The sequence below is a fragment of the Schistocerca nitens genome, chromosome 3, assembly GCF_023898315.1.
Source record: "Schistocerca nitens isolate TAMUIC-IGC-003100 chromosome 3, iqSchNite1.1, whole genome shotgun sequence".
In the NCBI taxonomy this organism is placed as follows: Eukaryota; Metazoa; Arthropoda; class Insecta; order Orthoptera; family Acrididae; genus Schistocerca; species Schistocerca nitens.
In genome coordinates this window covers 208,605,203-208,627,547 of record NC_064616.1, presented here as the reverse complement: position 1 = coordinate 208,627,547, position 22,345 = coordinate 208,605,203, and the positions used below count along the sequence as shown (strand labels likewise).

Sequence of the window (22,345 nt, the reverse complement as noted above, 5' to 3'; positions counted from 1 at the left end):
GGTAACGTCAACATGCTGCGACTGCTGGCGCATCTGATTTTCTCTTTTTTTTTTCCTTTATTGAATTTCAATTCCCCCCGAAGGGGGCGGGCTGGCAGCAGCTTAGTATGCCGCTCTTCAGCCGACGGACTTTGTTAGAAATATGAAGAGAATAAATAATAAAAACAGGCGATAAAATCAGAGACTTAAAGAGTAACATGGCGAAAAGAAATCGTGGAACTTAAAACAAAGAACAGAGGGATGATGAATTTTCTCTCTCATTACAGCTCCTTTTATACACGATTGTCATGCGCAGTCACTGACGTTTTGCTGTCCAGCGCCGTCTGTCGGACATTTTGTGAACTTTGTTTTTTTTGTTCTAATACAACCTCATGTCATTCCAAGCATGAGTGTCAATTTTTACCTCTCTATCTACATTATTGAGTGGTTTATTAAGTTTTCAAATTTATACTGACTTTTTGATCACCCGGTATATTAATGAGTGTAGAGATCTTCTAGTTATGAATGGAAAAAAATGTACACTATGACAAATGAAGTTATTGACTTTGAACACGAAAGTTACCCACTAATATCTTAAAAAGAACCATTAATAATTGGACAAGGGAATACAATTCGAAGTATAACCTTCGTACAAATGGGTACGGAGGTAAAACACAATTACGTCAATAATTCGTGGAACGGCCAATCACTAAGTAAGTTGTTAATTATTGCCAAGAGTACAACGCTTTTATAGAGGCAAAGTCCTTTTAAGACGACTCTTACCTCGCACATACAACTTATGAGCTTTCAGGTCTACGAAACTTACGCCAGCCGCATAAGAAAAGCAGAAAACAAACAATGAAGCGAAAACAGTCCCTGGCAATGCTAATCGAGATCAGCAGTTACAGAGCAGTGTACAAACGACTACTTGATCAACCGATTTTACCTATCAACCTCTACAACATGTTAGTGGACATTTTCAGAGAAAAACAGCTACGTTACAATCTGAAATGTTTTCCTCAGCCACCCACAACAAAAACGCGTGGTTGCGGTTCTGACCTCCATCGCAGGGGTGTCAAGAAAAGGGGTGTGATGTGAGTAGTGGGGGAGGGGGCCAGGAAGTTGACGACTTCCTCATCGTCTGACACGTACAATGTGGAGTTAGGCAGAATTGGGGTGAAATTTGGTGCCATTAACCCAGGGGAAAATGAGAGCGTTTCAAAAAACTGACAATTTAATTTGTTTGCGAAGTGTAGCTGCAGAAGTAGTTGACAGGAAAGTCCGGCGCCGTTTGACACCCATATGACTTGAGAGCGCTTGTTGGTCTTCTCGTTTAACACATCTTAACCGCTCTGAAAGAAGACAGTCAATGCAAACTCATACAGTTGTAAGGGAACGTACTTTCTCGCAGCGAGATTCTAGGAGAAACTTCCTCCATTTCTCTTACCACGGCTGGTTTGAACGTAAACTCGAAGATTCCACCAACTTATTTCGTCATCATTTTCAGGAGCTGGATGTCATAAGTAATACATAGGTGGTATGTTACGAGGGGTGTTTTTTAAGTAAGTACCGTTTTGAAATTAAAAAAAGACGTGCAAACATATCTCAATAATTTTATTTTTACATGTAAGGATTCAAAAGAAAGAGCGTCACAAATTGAGCAAGTCAGTAACGCGTTGGACCATCTCTGGCCCTTATGCAAGCACAGTTTGTCAGCTTGGCATTGACTGACAGGGTTGTTGGATGTCCTCTTGAGGATATCTTGTCAAATTCTGTACAACGGGCCAGTTAGATCGTCAAAATTATGAACTGGTTGGAAGGCCCTGTCCATAATTTCCAAACGTTCTCAATTCGGAAGAAATCAGGTGACAGTCCTGGCAAAGGTAGGGTTTGGCAAGCACGGAGACAAGTGTTAAAAACTTTCGCCCTGTGCAGACGGGCTTTATCTTGCTGAAATGTAAGCCCAGGATGACTTGTCCTGAAGGGTAACAAGACGGATCGTAGAATATTGTAGACGTCCTGCTGTACTGTAATAGTGCCGAAAATTACAATCAAAGGGGTTCTGCTGTGAAATGAAACTCCTTGTTGCTGGGCCATATGGCTGGCGACAGTTGGGATGGTCTCCCAACGCTGTCCAAACATGCCTTCCTGGTCATCGCAGCTCATTTGGAAGCGGGACTCATCACTGAAGATAATTCTACTTCATTCAACGAGATTCCAGGCCCTGACGACCAGCGAAGATGTTTCTGGAGACACTCCAGATAGTGGTGGGATAAATAAATTATTATCAGGCTGTTCTTTATTGTAACGGCCTTGCCGCATTGGATACACCGGTTCCCGTTAGATCACCGAAGTTAAGCGCTGTCAGGTGTGGCCGGTACTTGGATGGGTGACCATCCGGGCCACCTTGTGCTGTTGCAATTTTTGGGGACGCACTCAGCCTCGTGATGCAAACTGAGGAGCTAGTCGACCGAATACTAGCGGCTCCGATCAAAGAACACCATCGTAACAACCGGGAGGGCAGTGTGCTGACCACACGCCCCTCCTATCCGCATCCTTAGCTGAGGATGACACGGCGGTCGGATGGTCCCGATGGGCCACTTCTGGCCTGAAGACGGAGTGCTTTTTTTGTTCTTTATTGTACTTCTTGTTATTGGACCGTTCACTGTTTCTATTTTGCTTTTTTTTTGTCACAGTTCAGTAAACATTCTTCCTGTTTTCATGCTTGATCTGTGTTCAGTTCTTGATGGGCTATCCACTACATCATCTTACCACTAAATCTGAGGGAGCTGCGATAGGGAGTTTCCCTTGTAAGTAGTTTGTGCGCTTAATGTGTAAGTATTGGACCGAATGAAAACACACTCGTCAGTACAATGGTGGGTTCTTTGGTAAGCTCCAGGAAGGGACAGGGTGGACTCTATAACACACAAAAAAATTAGTTCACTTTGTTATAAAAGCGCTAAGAAGAATTACTCAATTTTGTACAGCACATTTCTACAGGAATTTCATGAGGTTTTACAACTAACTGTCTCTCAACATTAACCTAGCACTTGATACAACTAAACACAAGTCTCTCACTGAGAGTACATTGGACAATAACTTTCACGTAGTGTTCTGTCTAATACATTGATTACACAGCTGGCCTACTAGAAAACGATATCACCCTTCTCGATGATCGCGGATTAGGCTGAGTGTGCTCAGCCATCAGTAGAAGATACGTTGTAGCCGCGTAGCGAAACTTTTATGGGTGTGGCTACGCCTTTATTTAATTTCTATAATAATGAGTCAGATCACCAACGAGTGCGATCTTTTTACAGTTGTCAACACCTTTCACCCACACTGAGACAGATTCCGATTCATTTATTTTACGACGATTCCTTGTCCTGAGAACCAAAGGCATAGTCGACATGTAATACGATGAACCCTTATCTCTGTTGTAAACTTCACAAATCTGAAATGTCCGATAAGCGATGACATCACGTGAATAGAAATTATCTAACCCTTTTACTTTATCGACTTTTGGTCCACGTACAAGAGCAACGGTGACCCAGCCGTTACCGTGTTCATTTGTATCCTTGTTAGCGAGAGTGAAGTTCAAAACTCCACCGCAAAACACAGATGGACCATGCAAGATGACTTGGGCGCCTACGAAATCCTTGGTAGTAATAGAAATGTTGTCTATTCATCGTATTACATGTCGACTATGCCTTTGGTTCTCAGGACTAGGAATCGTCGTAAAATAAATGAATCGGAATCTGTTTCAGTGTGGGTGAAAGGTGTTGACAACTGTAAGAAGATCGCAATCGTTGGTGATCTGACTCATTATTATAGAAATTAAATAAAGTTCCCTTCCTTAGCCTAAATCCTTATCTATTAAAAAAACTACACATTGATCTTGCCAAAAGCCGAGAAGCGATTCTTCTTGGTGTTGTAGCTCTCTGGGGAACCCTGGGATGCTCTCTGGGGCACCCTGTGATGCTAAATGCTCATTAATATTTGTTCATATGTGCGAAAATCTCGTCTCGAAAGTATTGTAGCTGGTTGCCTATATGCCGCACCAGGCCTGCTCTACATTTAACAAGACGGCCGTAGCACTAAAATCAATACATCCCGTCGATGTGGCTTGCAGCAACTATCTTTTCTTGTTTTTTTGTATGTTCATCCTTTTGACAGAAGGAATCTTTTCTTGTGGTTGAGTTGCAAGGTACCAACCTTGCTTTGGTACCTCGCTCTTCGGACGACACCGCAGTAAGATCGTGTAGGATTTGATGGAGGTCATGGATTATATTGTGAAGTATCTACATTATGATATACACTAACACAAAAGTATCTTGCACCGCGAAGGAATATCCAAATAAGACGGAAATCAGTAGATGTGTTGTACGTGTACAGGCAAACAAACGATTACAATTTCACAAAAACTGGATGATTTATTCGAGAGTTAGAAAACTGCTACGGAAGCAAAGGGAACTTCACAGCAAACATAAACATAGCCAGAGCCTTGCAGACAAACAAAAATTACACGAAGCGAAATGTATTGTGAGGAGGGCTATGCGAGAGGCGTTCAATGAATTCTACGTACTGACTTAGCAGAAAATCCTAAGAACTTTTGGTCTTATGTCAAAGCGGTAGGTGGATCAAAACAAAATGTCCAGACAATCCGTGACCAAAATGGTACTGAAACAGAGGATGGCAACCTAAAGGCCGAAATACTAAATGTCTTTTTCCAAAGCTGTTTCACAGAAGAATACTGCACTATAGTTCCTTCTCTAGATTGTCGCACAGATGACAAAATGGTAGATATCGAAATAGATGACAGTGGGATATAAAAACAATTAAAATCGCTCAAAAGAGGAGAGGTCGCTGGACCTGATGGGATACCAGTTCGATTTTACACAGAGTACGCGAAGGAACTTGCCACCCTTCTTACAGCGGTGTACCGTAGGTCTCTGGAAGAGCGTAGCATTCCAAAAGATAGGAAAAAGGGCACAGGTCATCCCCGTTCTCAAGAAGGGACGTCCAACAGATGGAATAGAAGGGAGAACCGATAGAGTCCGCAGCTCGTGGTCGTGCGGTAGCGTTCTCGCTTCCCACGCCCGAGTTCCCGGGTTCGATTCCCGGCGGGGTCAGGGATTTTCTCTGCCTCGTGATGACTGGGTGTTGTGTGCTGTCCTTAGGTTAGTTAGGTTTAAGTAGTTCTAAGTTCTAGGAGACTGATGACCATAGATGTTAAGTCCCATAGTGCTCAGAGCCTTTTGAACCATTTGAAGAACCGATAGAGGTACTCAAGGTACCCTCCGTCACGCACCGTCGGGTGGCTTGCGAAGTGTGGATGTGGATGTGGAAAAAGATGATGAATCCCACTTCGAACTGAGCCCCGCTGAACAGTGAAGACGAGTCAGGATACGCCCCGGATAGCGGTGGGATACCAACGTGACTGTCGCGTGACCCAACACCCAGGAGTGATGTCTGGGGTGCCATTTTATTTCATAGCGATACTCCTTTGGTTGTCATGCGAGGCACCCTTACAAGACAGTGGTTCGTTGACGATATTCTACGCCCCGTTCTGTTGCCCTTCATAACATGCCATCCTGGGCTTACATATCAGCTCTGCCTCCCCGCAGACGGCGAGAATTTCTACTGCTCGTATTCGTGCTTGCCAAACCCTACCTTGGCCAGCAAGGTCGCCTGATCTCTCCGGAACGTAGAACATTTGGAACATCATGGGCAGGACCTTCCAACCAGTTCGGAATTTTGACGATCTGACGCGCCAATTGGACATAATTTTGTATGATATCCCTCACGACACCTAACAACTTTATCAATCAATATCAAGCCAAATAACTGCTTGCATCGTGGCCAGAGGCGGACAAATGCATTATTCACTTGCTCAGTTACTGACTCCTTTTCTCTCGAATTAATCTTCCAATTTTTCTGAAATTGTAATCATTTTTCTGTACATTTGTAAGGGTGGGGGTTCGTTTTTGCTTATTCTTGAATTGAGAACAATCGTGTGAGGTGAAATGACAAGTTTAATGTCGCAATATTTCTCACCACATTACAGCTTTCAACACAGTTTTCAACATGCCAACATACAAACAGCGCTATGGATAGTGCATGTTGCCAACATCAAAAAGTGAAATAAGTTTATACACAACAATGTTAAATATTAACTCTCTGAAAGAACATTAATCTTAAGCACAATATTATGAAAGTTTAATTGAAAGTTTCTTTACATTAATCCTAAGCACAATAACGTGAATGTTTAATTGGATGTTTCTTTACAAAATTGCTTCTACACATGCGTTATGATGGTCAGTACTACGAAAATCGTCCGATTGCGATTCAAAGTTCGGTACTATTAGGATGACAATCAAGTCTACGGTGGAGGGTTAGTCAAGTGACAAATTTGACCACAAGATTACCCAAGGCCGATCGAGTTTACAGTGGAAGCAAGCTGGTGAAACAACCAAGTTTACGCCTCTGCACAGTATTTACCTTAAGCTGCGACGTGCTGCTGTCTGCAAGGACGCTCTCTCCCACTGAAATTCCTACAAAACTAATCTGGCCTTTCCTGAACTTTCCAGCAGAAACTTTCCCTATGTTTCTGGTTATGCGAGAAAACATGTACTCAGACCTAGTCTTATTATGTGGCGATATGCAAGCGCATGGTTGGAGCAGCGTGCATATTATAGTGCCCTCTCATTTCTCACAAGAACAATTAACTAATTTGGTTGGTTCGTTTCTCCACAGTTGGAGCTAAACGTTGCTGCAGCTAATTTTAGCTGGAGTGCAGCCACTGTGAATGCAGTGTCCACCCCAATTTTTTCTCTGCGTTGTATGGAGCGTTAAGCCCTCGATCTGTTCTGTACTTTATGCCAGATCAGAGAAGAGTCCTCTCCACAAATTTTCTCTCTTGTCCTACTCATGGCAGAACTGCCTCCCTAAACTTGGGTTCCTTTTTCACATCACGGCTTTTTTCGACCAATAGGAGCGTTCCTCTTATTTTGTAGAAACATCCTCTACCAATCGCAACGTCCCTTCTATCAAACTGCGTCGAAAATCCTGTAGTTTTTTCCTTCCTAGTGAGTTTCCACCAATCGGACATATTGTGCCCGTTCTAGACGCCTAAAGTACATTGACCTATCTGTGTGTCGCACTCGCTGGACGAAAATCCGTCACTTGCTTTTGTTCGTATCCCATTGGAATTTCGAAACGCAGTTTTCTAAAGCTTCTTCTCTGCCCTTGTACCGATGCCCTCGCTACAGGCGGCCCTCCAGCTTGAATCACCTGGCCCGGGGTCGCTGTCCTCTTCCTACCACCCCTTTCAGTGGTTTCTGGCGTAACCCCTGCAGCGCGGTTTTGCTACGCCGTTGTGGAGCTGGCTTTTCAAAACTAAAAGCTACTCGACTCGCGTTCCCTGTTGTACATTCCGCTCAAAGACATGCATTGTATAGGAATGGTGTGTTAATTACCGTTGATTGACTGTCATACCTTTTTGCATTACATATTGATAGGCAAATGTTCTCATAACTGTCGATTTAAGTTAGGTGTCATCTTCACCTTCTCATTGCGATTTGTAAAGGTCTCATGTAAAGTGCGAATCTGACCATTTATTCTGCCACCTTACACATGCCGTCTACCGATTTCCGTCCCATTTGGATAATTCCGTCGTGGTGCTTTTTTGTGGTGGGGTGTGCATAAGAAGGTGAAGTGATTAATGTAACAGGTAACACAACGAAAGTGTAATCATATTTTAGTACACGCACACAAAATACATAGGAGTGATGCCATTTATGATCTGTGTATAAGAAATGGTTATGCAGCGGAGTTCTCATTCAGAAATAGCAGCTGCTGTTTGTGAGAAGATCGTGTTGTGACGTATGTCAGAAGGAGAAACGTCTAAAGACACATATCGGACTTGGACAGTCCAACACCGCGACTACACAACCGCGACGCCGTGATTCTGGCGCTTGCACCGTTCAGTGTTTCTATTTTGCTTCTTTTTTCCCAGTTCAACACACCTTCTTCTTGTTTTCATGCTTGATCTGCATTCTGTTTTTGACGGACTACCCAATGGGCCATTTTATCACTAAGTCTGATGGGGGTGCAATGGAGAGTGATTAAGGTAGGTAGGCAACCTGCAGTACAGGATAAGGAGCAACTGTAACGTAGGGGCAATCACCAAGTGCAGAATAGCAGGAAATTCAAATATTTGTGGAACAGGGTCGTCTCTGGGTCGATGGGCCCTTTGGTCTCCGTATGCAAACAAACTGGCCACTTGACTGAGCGTCCTTATGTAAATAAAGCAGCGCAATTTATCACCTTAATGTAAACAAATTGCTCGCCTCTGATCTAATATTAGATTCAATAGAACGATGACAGTAGTGGAGGCAGCCAGAACATACGCGCCGTGTATGGTGATAATGCCACTGGACAGAGCATGCAGGAAAATGATTTCTCGTTTCAAGGAGGATTGTTTTACTTTTGAATACATTATGGGAGTGACAGTGATAAATGTGTCACAAATATTTACTATCAAAAACAGTCTTGATCACAGTTTATTTATTACGGTGACCGGTTTCGACCACTACTGTGGTCATCTTCAGACCTACAAGTCGTATACAAAGCTTTAATTAGAGGGCTACATACATTAAAGAAAATACATAAAGTTATAAAGCTATAAAACGATGAATTACCAATGAGTAAGAACCTCATTCTGCTGGAGAAACCAGTGGACGTCTTACTACATATAATGGAGGCTCCGCTCACTTCTGACGGAATGATGTCATTACTAACCAATGGGTTATAGGTCGAATAACAATGTAAAATTTCCTAGTTAAAAGAACATTGTCAAGAAATAAAAATAAACACACACTAAATTTAGCTTATTTAACAGCTATTGTCAACGAAGAAGCATTAAAAATATTTAAACATGTAGAATAAACGAACTTCGTTTTGACAGTACATGGGTTGCCCTCTCAAGCCCTGTTAGTGAACAATTTGGAACCACTGATTGCCATGGTGAAGTTGGACGCCGTTCCAAAGATGAGGCAGCAGGCTTCTTTCCACTGAAGTTGTTGTAAAGTCGATAGGCGAACTAGTGGTTGCCATGGTGAGGATAAACGCTAATGCAAAGATGTGTCAGCAGGCTTCTTTCTAACGAATTTGTTGCGAAAGTGGAATGGCAAAGACTGTCACGTCAGACGATGTACTATTGAGCAGCAACATGTCTTTATTTCAACGATTTTCAATGAGTAGGCTGCAATAATGTTTAGCTGACATGTATAGAACATGCTGCACAGATACGATTTACTGGTGTAATAAGAGACTTTCATTTACATAAATTACATAATAATTCTTACAGATCAATACTAAGAGAAGGAGTAAAAAAAGTTCGAACTTCATAGACAATATTTCATAAATATGCACAACTACTGCGCCCTCTCGGTTTTTTATCCTACATGTTTAAATATTTTTAATGCTTCTTAATTGACAATAGCTGTTAAATAAGCTAAGTTTAGTGTGTGTTTATTTTTATTTCTTGACAATGTTCTTTTAACTAAGGAATTTCAGATTGTTATTCGACCTATAACCCATTGGTTAGTAATGACATCATTCCGTCAGAAGTGGGCGGAGCCTCCATTAAGACGTGCACTGGTTTCTCCAGCAGAAGGAGGTTCTTACTCATTAGTAAATCAACGTTTTATAGGTTTATAACTGTATGTATTTTCTTTAATGTAGGTAACCTCTAATTACAGCTTTGTATACGACTTGTAGGTCTGAAGATGACCACAGCAGTGGTCAAAACCGGTCACCGCAATAAATAAATTGTGATCAAGACTGTTTTTGATAGTAAATAAAGGATAGTTTTAACATAAGTGACTCTCCACGTTCAGGAAGACCTTCGTTTATACGCATCAATCCATAATGATCCACGTCAGTGCACTCGAGAACCTGCAAATGTGATGAACTGAGATCATTTCACCAGGGTGTGAATTTGCTTGCAATGGGGAAGGTTCAAAAATCGGGTGTATCGGTACCGCATGCCCTAAGGCAAAATAGTAAAATGCAGCGAGTGTCAATATGAGCATTTCTGCTTTGCTCGCCATCATTTGGCTCGTGAACACCGACCGTTCCTATCTTGTATCGTTACTGGAGAGGAGAAATGGTGTCTTTATGCTAAAGTAAGGAGAAGAAAGTAATGGCTGAACGCAAACAATGCAGCAATTCCCCTTACAAAGACCTACGTGCATCCACAAAAGGTAATGTTATATATCTGGTGGAAAAACGACAGTGTTGTGTATTATGAATTGCTTCCCCGAGGTGTAACCATCACTGCTGTCAACAACTGAGACATCTTGCAGGCACAAAAAATGTGTGTGACATCTTATGGGACTTAACTCAAAAATTTTCAAGTGTGTGTGAAATCTTATGGGACTTAACTGCTAAGGTCGTTAGTTCGTAAGCTTACACACTACTTAACCTAAATTATCCTAAGAACGAACACACACGCCCATGCCTGAGGGAGGACTCGAATCTCCGCCGGGACCAGCCGCCCAGTCCATAACTGCAGCGTTGCAGGCACACTCAAAGGACAACGACCAGGAAAACTGAGTGAAGTCATGCTACCCCACGATAATGCGCGCCCGCATTCTGCTAGGCTGGCAAATTGTAGAATTAAGGTTCGGAACATTTAAATGCAAACCTTATGGTGGCAATATTAGTGAAGTTTGTGTTACGCATGCAGAATTTGGAATGAGGACTGTTTGTATCTTTGAGCTACCTTTTGCAGTCACAGCAGATAAATTCAATGATAGCTCCTTATGAAAAAAATAATAAGTAATTTTACTGCAAAGTAGACTCCTACTCACAAGTTCCCCGTCTTGAATGGAACTAGGCACTTGGGAGTAGATTTGCGCAAGCACATATCCTCATACGTGGATGTCTGCGGTTATCGTGCTATTGTACACTACTGGCCATTAAAATTGCTACACCAATAAGAAATGCAGATAATAAATGGGTATTCACTGGACAAATATATTGTACTAGAACTGACATGTGATTACAATTTCACGCAATTTGGCTGCATAGATCCTGAGAAATCAGAACCCACAACAACCACCGCTGGCCTTAATAACGTCCTTGATACGCCTGGCCATTGAGTCAAACAAAGCTTGGATGGCATGTAAAGTTACAGATGCCCATGCAGCTTCAACACGATACCACAATTCATCAAGAGTAGTGACTGGCGTATTGTGATGAGCCAGTTGCTCGGCCACCATTGACCAGACGTTTTCAATAGGTGAGAGATCTGGAGAATGTGCTGGCCAGGGCAGCAATCGAACATTTTCTGTATCCAGAAAGACCCGTACAGGACCCGCAACATGCGGTCGTGCATTATCCTGCTGAAATGTAGGGTTACGTAGGGACTGAATAAAGGGTAGAGCCACATCTGAAATGTAACGTCCAGTGTTCAAAGTGCCGTCAATGTGTACAAGAGTTGACCGAGACGTGTAACCACTGGCACCCCATACCATTACGCCAGGTGATACACCAGTATGGCGATTACGAATACACGCTTCCAATGTGCGTTCACCACGATGTCGCCAAACACGGATGCGACCATCATGATGCTGTAAACAGAACCTGGTTTCATCCGAAAAAATGACGTTTTGCCATTCGCGCACTCTGGTTCGTCATTGAGTACACCATCGCAGGCGCTCCTGTCTGTGCTGCATCGTAAAGGGTAACCGCAGCCATGGTCTCCGAGCTGATAGTCCATGCTGCTGCAAACGTCGCCGAACTGTTCGTGCAGATGGTAGTTGTCTTGCAAACGTCCCCATCTTTTGACTCAGGGATCGAGACGTGGCTGCACGATCCGTTACAGCCATGCGAATAAGATGCCTGTCATCTCGACTGCTAGTGATACGAGGCCGTTGGGATCCAGCACGGCGTTCCGTATTACCCTCCTGAAACCACCGATTCCATATTCTGCTAACAGTCATTGGATCTCGACCAACGCGAGCAACAATGTCGCGATACTGTAAACCGCAATCGCGATAGGCTACAATCCGACCTTTATCAAAGTGGGAAACGTGATGGTACGCATTTCTCCACCTTACACGAGGAATCACAACAACGTTTCACCAGGCAACGCCGGTAAACTGCTGTTTGTGTATGAGAAATCGGTTGGAAACTTTCCTCATGTCAGCACGTTGTAGGTGTCGCCACCGGCGCCAGCCTTGTGTGAATGCTCTGGAAAGGTAACCATTTGCATATCACAGCATCTTCTTCCTGTCGGTTAAATTTCTCGTCTGTAGCACGTCATCTTCGCGGTGTAGCAATTTTAATGGCCAGTAGTGTAATATACACTCCTGGAAATTGAAATAAGAACACCGTGAATTCATTGTCCCAGGAAGGGGAAACTTTATTGACACATTCCTGGGGTCAGATACATCACATGATCACACTGACAGAACCACAGGCACATAGACACAGGCAACAGAGCATGCACAATGTCGGCACTAGTACAGTGTATATCCACCTTTCGCAGCAATGCAGGCTGCTATTCTCCCATGGAGACGATCGTAGAGATGCTGGATGTAGTCCTGTGGAACGGCTTGCCATGCCATTTCCACCTGGCGCCTCAGTTGGACCAGCGTTCGTGCTGGACGTGCAGACCGCGTGAGACGACGCTTCATCCAGTCCCAAACATGCTCAATGGGGGACAGATCCGGAGATCTTGCTGGCCAGGGTAGTTGACGTACACCTTCTAGAGCACGTTGGGTGGCACGGGATACATGCGGACGTGCATTGTCCTGTTGGAACAGCAAGTTCCCTTGCCGGTCTAGGAATGGTAGAACGATGGGTTCGATGACGGTTTGGATGTACCGTGCACTATTCAGTGTCCCCTCGACGATCACCAGTGGTGTACGGCCAGTGTAGGAGATCGCTCCCCACACCATGATGCCGGGTGTTGGCCCTGTGTGCCTCGGTCGTATGCAGTCCTGATTGTGGCGCTCACCTGCACGGCGCCAAACACGCATACGACCATCATTGGCACCAAGGCAGAAGCGACTCTCATCGCTGAAGACGACACGTCTCCATTCGTCCCTCCATTCACGCCTGTCGCGACACCACTGGAGGCGGGCTGCACGATGTTGGGGCGTGAGCGGAAGACGGCCTAACGGTGTGCGGGACCGTAGCCCAGCTTCATGGAGACGGTTGCGAATGGTCCTCGCCGATACCCCAGGAGCAACAGTGTCCCTAATTTGCTGGGAAGTGGCGGTGCGGTCCCCTACGGCACTGCGTAGGATCCTACGGTCTTGGCGTGCATCCGTGCGTCGCTGCGGTCCGGTCCCAGGTCGACGGGCACGTGCACCTTCCGCCGACCACTGGCGACAACATCGATGTACTGTGGAGACCTCACGCCCCACGTGTTGAGCAATTCGGCGGTACGTCCACCCGGCCTCCCGCATGCCCACTATACGCCCTCGCTCAAAGTCCGTCAACTGCACATACGGTTCACGTCCACGCTGTCGCGGCATGCTACCAGTGTTAAAGACTGCGATGGAGCTCCGTATGCTACGGCAAACTGGCTGACACTGACGGCGGCGGTGCACAAATGCTGCGCAGCTAGCGCCATTCGACGGCCAACACCGCGGTTCCTGGTGTGTCCGCTGTGCCGTGCGTGTGATCATTGCTTGTACAGCCCTCTCACAGTGTCCGGAGCAAATATGGTGGGTCTGACACAACGGTGTCAATGTGTTCTTTTCTCCATTTCCAGGAGTGTATGATGGGCAGGCAAGAACCCGTGCGCCGTGAGTCGGTACGGGCCACGTCCGCTCGCGATGTATACAACGCCGACAGGGCCAGCTACCGACTGGCGAAGCTGAGAGATCCCCTACCACGTCAGCGTGGCTGTGACTTATGCAGCGGCAGCCATCGGATAAATCACACGCCTGACGCTCCTGAAGTCACCCAGCGCGACGCTTCTCGCGACAGTGGATTGATTATGGACGTTAGCGACTCGACCGTGACAGCACAACCGAAGCGCCATGAACAAGAACCCAACCAGATGGAAAAAACCCTAGCACCAATTATGTTTCTTCAGACGGAGCTGACTCCAGAAAATAACAAGGAAATCGAGTCTCCACTTGCCAGCGAAGTGGAGGACACTGGCTCACAAGGGCGCTGAACAACTGGCTCAGCCTTTGCGAGGAAAGGAAAGCAGATCAGCAACAAGCTACATAAGGAACCTCTTAGAAATCCGGTACTGAGTAAGCATGTTTCTGGCTCAATGCAAGCCAAGTACTCCGTATCCCATATCTTCGACCACTTGTCACACGAAAGAATGCAGCTGAGAGTCAACTACTATATGTATAAGGTACTGCCTGAGACTAGACATACAGAAAACGATAGATCGAAAGTTGACCAACACAAAAACATGGCTAACGAGTTTGACAAAATGAACCAAGATGAAGAAATGACTGAAATTCCAGGAACGCGATAGATCCCTGCCCAACAAGAAGACCAATCGAACAGTATCGATACGACTTCACTGGAACACACGTGTGCCGGCCGAAGTGGCCGAGCGGTTCTAGGCGCTACAGTCTGGAACCGCGCGACTGCTACGGTCGCAGGTTCGAATCCTCCCTCGGGCATTGATGTGTGTGATGTCCTTAGGTTAGTTAGGTTTAAGTACTTCTAACTTCTAGGGGACTGATGACCACAGCAGTTGAGTCCCATAGTGCTCAGAGCCATTTTTTGAACCCCCCCCTCCCCCTCCTGGTGCCGATACAGTCCATTGTTGTGGTAGGTTATTGCATTTCCGTGCCTATTTCCTCACAATCATTGTAGATAACAGGAAGACATATTTTTCCTTCTTTGGCATATAGGATACCAGAGTGCAATCGTCCTGGAATCCAAATAGCGATGGCCCTTTTCTCGTGATTTCGGATCCAGGAAGTCTGAGGGGATTTCTTTTTTATTCTTTTTCATTGTACCAAGAAACTGCGTCAATGTGTGGGTTGTCACTTTTAGTGACAACCTAAAATGGACTGACCCAGTCGCTTGACTGTGTCGAAAGGTTTGTTCGATATAAAGTAAGGATCTGGCCTCTGTTTGCCGCAGTACATCTCAAAGCTGTTCACATAAAATGTTCTACCGTCGCTTGTCATAAAATTTCAGCCCCTACTTTGCCGGCTCGGCTGGCATGTATTGGATGAAACTACATCGATCTCGAAAGGGAAGCAGCACTTCATCAATGGTCAGGAATTCTGATAGGGAGTAATTGTTCTTACAGTTACTTGCAAAGTCCCTGTAACCCCTACTAAAGGCTGACAATTTATCGTACTTTTCTTGTATTCCCCTGGTCGTGTTCTCATCAGACCTGATGCTTGTCAGTAGTAACATAAATCTGTTATAGGAAAACGCAGCTCGGAAAGCCATCATCAAATGGTTCAAATGGCTCTGAGCACTATGGGACTTAACATCTGAGGTCATCAGTCCCCTAGAACTTAGAACTACATAAACCAAAGTAACCTAAGGACATCACACACATCCATACCCGAGGCAGGATTCGAACCTGCGACCGTAGCAATGCTCTGGCGAGTTGGTTTTTGCTTAGTATGCGAAAGGTCTCGTGTTCGACCTCTCCTGCTACAAAAATTTTCACTCACACCTAAAGACGTCCTTTTCCTCTGTCAATACCAAGAGAAGAACGTCAAGACCGCCGTTATTTGGAATTCTCGTCAAGCATTGTGCCCTATCTCTACAGACTGGAGTGCAATTGAATTAGATTAGACATGACAGAGGCGGCTGTCCCCGTCTCTTAAAATTCTTTATGTTGCTTATTCACAAAATGTAGTTTTTTATAACTGAGAAATAGGAATTAAAAACTTCATTACGTGTTTGCATACAATGAATTCGAGGAATTCGATTGGTGCAACTCATAGTTTTCTGCTCACGTTTCTTTTCTTACTATCCAGATTGTTTCCAGGTAAAGGAACACTTCTGTGAATGAGCACAATAAATTCGTCTAGGGTTTGTGATACTCGTCTTACTAAAATTTTGTATGTTTTACATGCGTTTGTTCTTCTGACGAGAAAATAAAATGAGAAGTATTTTGAAATGCAAGGACAATGTGATAGAAGCAATACCCGAGCCGTTGTTTGATGACCAGTGGTATGTCAGCTAGGGAGACTTAGTACATAAGCTCATGTTTTAGCAAAGCTCGGTTCTCTGAGTTTTCATTTCAAATAATTGTATGTCTTAACAGTAGCCCCAAAAAGTTATCATATGCTTTTCATTAATTATTTTAGTAAGATACCGATCTTCGATCAATTAGCTACAGCGGTGAGGGTTCATAATAGATTATCAAATTTTTTAAGTTTTGGGAACTAAACAAAAAATGGGCTTAAGTTCGCCGTTCTCATTCGTGAAATTACATTGTTCGTTCCTCTATTAAGTGTGTACTTAAGACTCGATACTAATAAAATTAATAACTGCTGCACCCTGCAAGTTGTTAGTTTATTTTTCTTTTGGTACCGTTAGAACTCTTGTTTCGAGATCGACTCACGACGCCTAGTAGCTTTTTATATAAGGAGTGATCAAAAGTTTCCGTTTGATGGCGTTATTACAGCATATATACAACCCAGTGCGACTCCAATGCTGGTATATAAGCACCGACATGTAGGCTGTCTCTTGAACGGAAACTTTTTGTTCGCCCCTTATATTAATGAAGTATCTATAGAGGGAACCGTCATTAGTGGGAACACAGTTTATATTTGTTAAATTTACTATAAAATTTTAGTTGCAACGTCAGTCGAAAGTGTTAAAATGCTATGGAGATAACATTTGGAATGAAACCTTCACCCTCGAGAAATCCACCAACGAGCAGACATGACAGACAGTTGTCGCCATTCTAACGCCTGACAGATCTGCTTGGCAGAAACCGTCACAAATCCGGTCCGAACATCGCGGTGCACTATGGCCCCTAACGATTCATAACATAGGATATAGAATTGATCCCTTTGGTCTTTCCTGTCAACAAATAAATGTTGTTGCGTGGGCCCAGCATTTGTGCCGGTGTAATATCCAGAAAAACCCAGTCGACTCGATCTGGTATAATTAAGGTTACTTTAAGTACTAGCTACTGGCGAAAATTTATTTCGCTTCATCTAATGCACGGAACTCCATGTTATGAAAGCACCTTTTCCACTCCAATGTGTCAGAAATGCAATTTATATTCTTATTGCTGTCTTCGTTCATTGAAACTGTGAGAAGAGGTTTTTTTTTTTTTTTTTTTTTTTTTTTTTTTTTTTTTTTCCATCAGTCTACTGACTGGTTTGATGCGGCCCGCCACGAATTCCTTTCCTGTGCTAACCTCTCATCTCAGAGTAGCACTTGCAACCTACGTCCTCAATTATTTGCTTGAAGTATTCCAATCTCAGTCTTCCTCTACAGTTTTTGCCCTCTACAGCTCCCTCTAGTACCATGGAAGTCATTCCCTCATGTCTTAGCAGATGTCCTATCATCCTGTCCCTTCTCCTTATCAGTGTTTTCCACATATTCCTTTCCTCTCCGATTCTGCGTAGAACCTCCTCATTCCTTACCTTATCAGTCCACCTAATTTTCAACATTCGTCTATAGCACCACATCTCAAATGCTTCGATTGTCTTCTGTTCCGGTTTTCCCACAGTCCATGTTTCACTGTACTCCATACGTACATCCTCAGAAATTTCTTCCTCAAATTAAGGCCGGTATTTGATATTAGTAGACTTCTCTTGGCCAGAAATGCCTTTTTTGCCATAGCGAGTCTGCTTTTGATGTCCTCCTTGCTCCGTCCGTAAATGGTTATTTTGTCCGCAGCTCGTGGTCGTGCGGTAGCGTTCTCGCTTCCCACGCCCGGGTTCCCGGGTTCGATTCCCGGCGGGGTCAGGGATTTTCTCTGCCTCGTGATGACTGGGTGTTGTGTGCTGTCCTTAGGTTAGTTAGGTTTAAGTAGTTCTAAGTTCTAGGGGACTGATGACCATAGCTGTTAAGTCCCATAGTGCTCAGAGCCATTTGAACCATTGGTTATTTTACTGCCTAGGTAGCAGAATTCCTTAACTTCATTGACTTCGTGACCATCAATCCTGATGTTAAGTTTCTCGCTGTTCTCATTTCTACTACTTCTCATTACCTTCGTCTTTCTCCGATTTACTCTCAAACCATACTGTGTACTCATTAGACTGTTCATTCCGTTCAGCAGATCATTTAATTCTTCTTCACTTTCACTCAGGATAGCAATGTCATCAGCGAATCGTATCATTGATATCCTTTCACCTTGTATTTTAATTCCACTCCTGAACCTTTCTTTTATTTCCATCATTGCTTCCTCGATGTACAGATTGAAGAGTAGGGGCGAAAGGCTACAGCCTTGTCTTACACCCTTCTTAATACGAGCACTTCGTTCTTGATCGTCCACTCTTATTATTCCCTCTTGGTTGTTGTACATATTGTATATGACCCATCTCTCCCTATAGCTTACCCCTACTTTTTTCAGAATCTCGAACAGCTTGCACCATTTTATATTGTCGAACGCTTTTTCCAGGTCTACAAATCGTATGAAAGTGTCTTGATTTTTCTTTAGCCTTGCTTCCATTATTAGCCGTAACGTCGGAATTGCCTTTCTCGTCCCTTTACTTTTCCTAAAGCCAAACTGATCGTCACCTAGCGCATTCTCAATTTTCTTTTCCATTCTTCTGTATATTATTCTTGTAAGCAGCTTCGATGCATGAGCTGTTAAGCTGATTGTGCGATAATTCTCGCACTTGTCAGCTCTTGCCGTCTTCGGAATTGTGTGGATGATGCTTTTCCGAAAGTCAGATGGTATATCGCCAGACTCATGTATTCTACACACCAACGTGAATAGTCGTTTTGTTGCCACTTCCCCCAATGATTTTAGAAATTCTGATGGAATGTTATCCATCCCTTCTGCCTTATTTGACCGTAAGTCCTCCAAAGCTCTTTTAAATTCCGATTATAATACTGGATCCCCTATCTCTTCTAAATCGACTCCTGTTTCTTCTTCTAACACATCAGACAAATCTTCACCCCCATAGAGGCTTTCAATGTATTCTTTCCACCTGTCTGCTCTCTCCTCTGCTTTTAACAGTGGAATTCCCGTTGTACTCTTAATGTTACCATCGTTGCTTTTAATGTCACCAAAGGTTGTTTTGACTTTCCTGTATGCTGAGTCTGTCCTTCCGACAATCATATCTTTCTCGATGTCTTCACATTTTTCCTGCAGCCATTTCGTCTTAGCTTCCCTGCACTTCCTATTTATTTCATTCCTCAGCGACTTGTATTTCTGTATTCCTGATTTTCCCGGAACATGTTTGTACTTCCTCCTTTCATCAATCAACTGAAGTATTTCTTCTGTTACCCATGGTTTCTTCGCAGCTACCTTCTTTGTACCTATGTTTTCCTTCCCAACTTCTGTGATGGCCCTTTCTAGAGATGTCCATTCCTCTTCAACTGTACTGCCTACTGCGCTATTCCTTATTGCTGTATCTATAGCGTTAGAGAACTTCAAACGTATCTCGTCATTCCTTAGTACTTCCGTATCCCACTTCTTTGCGTATTGATTCTTCCTGACTAATGTCTTGAACTTCAGCCTACTCTTCATCACTACTATATTGTGATCTGAGTCTATATATGCTCCTGGGTACGTCTTACAATCCAGTATCTGATTTCGGAATCTCTGTCTGACCATGATGTAATCTAATTGAAATCTTCCCGTACCTCCCGGCCTTTTCCAAGTATACCAAGGTATAGAGAAAGTAATGTGTCAGTCGTCAGTAGCTGAAAACACTGTGCCAATGTGAGTGATTCCCCATTTCTACAAAAAATGGCTCTGAGCACTATGGGACTCAACTGCTGAGGGCATTAGTCCCCTAGAACTTAGAACTAGTTAAACCTAACTAACCTAAGGACATCACAAACATCCATGCCCGAGGCAGGATTCGAACCTGCGACCGTAGCGGTCTTGCGGTTCCAGACTGCAGCGCCTTTAACCGCACGGCCACTTCGGCCGGCCCATTTCTACATTTCGATAGTTCTTCTGTGTATTCATAGAGAACTATAGGAAAAAAATTAATTAATTCAATCAAAATACGTAACAAAGAAAGAGTTTCAGTCCATCGTTTTCATTTCACCGCCCTCTCTAACTAACGTTCGTATATCAAGTAATGTTACAAAACAATATAAAACGTGCTGGTTGCTGTAATATGGAATAGGTTTTAAGAGACATTCCACGATGGTTAAATTTTTTCTTCGTTTTACCCGAAAGTCTTTGAACTGAACTGAAGCCCTTTGTGTATGCCCCGATTCGTTTTTTTTTTTGTGCTTTTATTTCACAAAATTGTTTTGCCTTTTGTGGCCATCTACTAACGTATTGCCTCCTGGCTTTCGTCTCGAAATCTTCGACATTTGTTAAACGATTTTTCGGACGTTTCACCAGGACGAGTGGCTAACATTAACAAATATTCACCAGCCACCGCCAGTCCGACACCAGCAAATGAAGGCGGATCTTTGACAAGGCAACCATTCCTGCTCGCGAAACGTTAGAAAAATAGTAAAACAAACGTCAGCCGAAGGGAAGTCAACAGAATCTACGTGCCTTTTTCGATGATAAAAAAGTACTGCAAATTTGTCTGTTACTGAAAGAAAGAGCTGGAATGTCAGGGTTAAACGCGCAGTATACAACGAGGTAGGGTTTGAGAAGGATGAAGCAGGAAATAGATCTTTTTTAAAAAGAAAAAAGAAAAAAAGACGTCTCGATATTTTTCTAAAAAGATCGTGCAAAACCCATATTTGAGTCTGCTACTTCCGAACACGTGCCCATTGTCTTAACGGCAGCGCCACATCGATATCAATGGAAATTTAAACTCGCCAGACAGAACTACACATGCTTGATGGTCGCGTTTTATGATCGGCACTGAGACGTCACCAAACATTAAAGCGGGAGTGAAGCATACGCCGAATTCAAGTAAACTGAAGTGACAACTGGCAAGGGCGAATTTACTACAGGTGGACGCGATGTGGAGACGGTCGCTGATAAGCTATCTCGCAAAGCACACATCGGCGACGTAAACGTACCGAAACGCTTGTAGTCGTTGGCGGCGCACAGCCCGAGTGGTAAGTAATCGCTAGTCGCGCCCGCTGACAGCCTGCCACTGCGTCGTCATATGATACGAGCTGTAGCATCTGGATGTGGAGCTGCATTTCCCTGTGGGAGGACTCCTATACTGAGTCCGCGATTTGCGGCGTGGGGATGTCACACTAACACTTTGTATACGGGACACAGAAGTTCACCTTCTACCACCAACACTGCAGTGTAGTGCGTAAGCTAAGAATGGTGCGGTGCCTTACAGTGAAATATTATCTTCGAGGGCGAATCGGGGCATAATTTTACTTCGGTTGCCTCTTACTAATCTCTTCAGTCACTGAATACGATCATCGTTCTTGAACGGTTGAGTTTCCTGTCTTTTGTGTGTGATGACATTAAGGTCATAGTCCGGAGCGCTAGCCAGTTTGGGTGGGGAGGAGAAAGCAATCGTCAGTAACAGTCTTGGAATAATCGTCCTGGGACACCAATGACGCGACTTAGAGGCGCGACGGAGAACCTAAATCACAATATAATGGCTCTAAGCACTATGGGACTTAACAGCTGAGGTCATCAGTCCCCTAGACTTAGAACTACTTAAACCTAACTAACCTAAGAACATCACACACATCCATACTTGAGGCAGGATTCGAACCTGCGACCGTAGCAGCCGCGTGGTTCCGGACTAAAGCGCCTAGAACCGCTCGACCACGGCGGCCGGCAATCACAATTTATTTTGTGCACTTGCTGCCCTACAGCTCTTGTATCAGAAAAAAAAAACGTCACAGTTCAGTCGCCAAGAGAGGCAGATAAATAATTATTTACCGTTTACGACACTTACTCTCATTAATATTTTATTTGCGTTTGTTTTTGTAGCGAGGAAAATATACTGAGAGGTATGTAGAAATGCAAAACCAATATGAAAAAGGGAATACTCTAGCCGTCGTTTTCTGACCAGTGAGACTTAGTAAATAAGTTTACCTTTCACCACAGCTCGATTCTCTGAATTTTCTTTTCAAATAATCGTATGTGTTAACTTTAGGCACAAATAAGTTATCTTATGTTTATCATTAATTACTTTAATAAGGTACCGACTTTGGATCAATTAGCTGCCGCTGTAAAGGGTCGCAATCGATTGTCAAAATTTTCAGTTTTAGGTATTAAACAAGAAATGGGCATAAGTTTGCCATTGCTATTCGAGAAATTATATAA

General features: G+C 43.8%; 1 protein-coding gene and 1 pseudogene across 1 annotated transcript in view; both read left to right on the top strand.

Annotated features, from left to right (window-relative positions):
- The window catches only part of LOC126248160 (organic cation transporter protein), a 518,934-nt gene that overhangs the window by 163,050 nt on the left and 333,539 nt on the right, over window positions 1-22,345 (top strand). The window lies entirely within an intron of this gene.
- LOC126250515 (5S ribosomal RNA) lies at window positions 2,283-2,400 on the top strand (annotated as a pseudogene).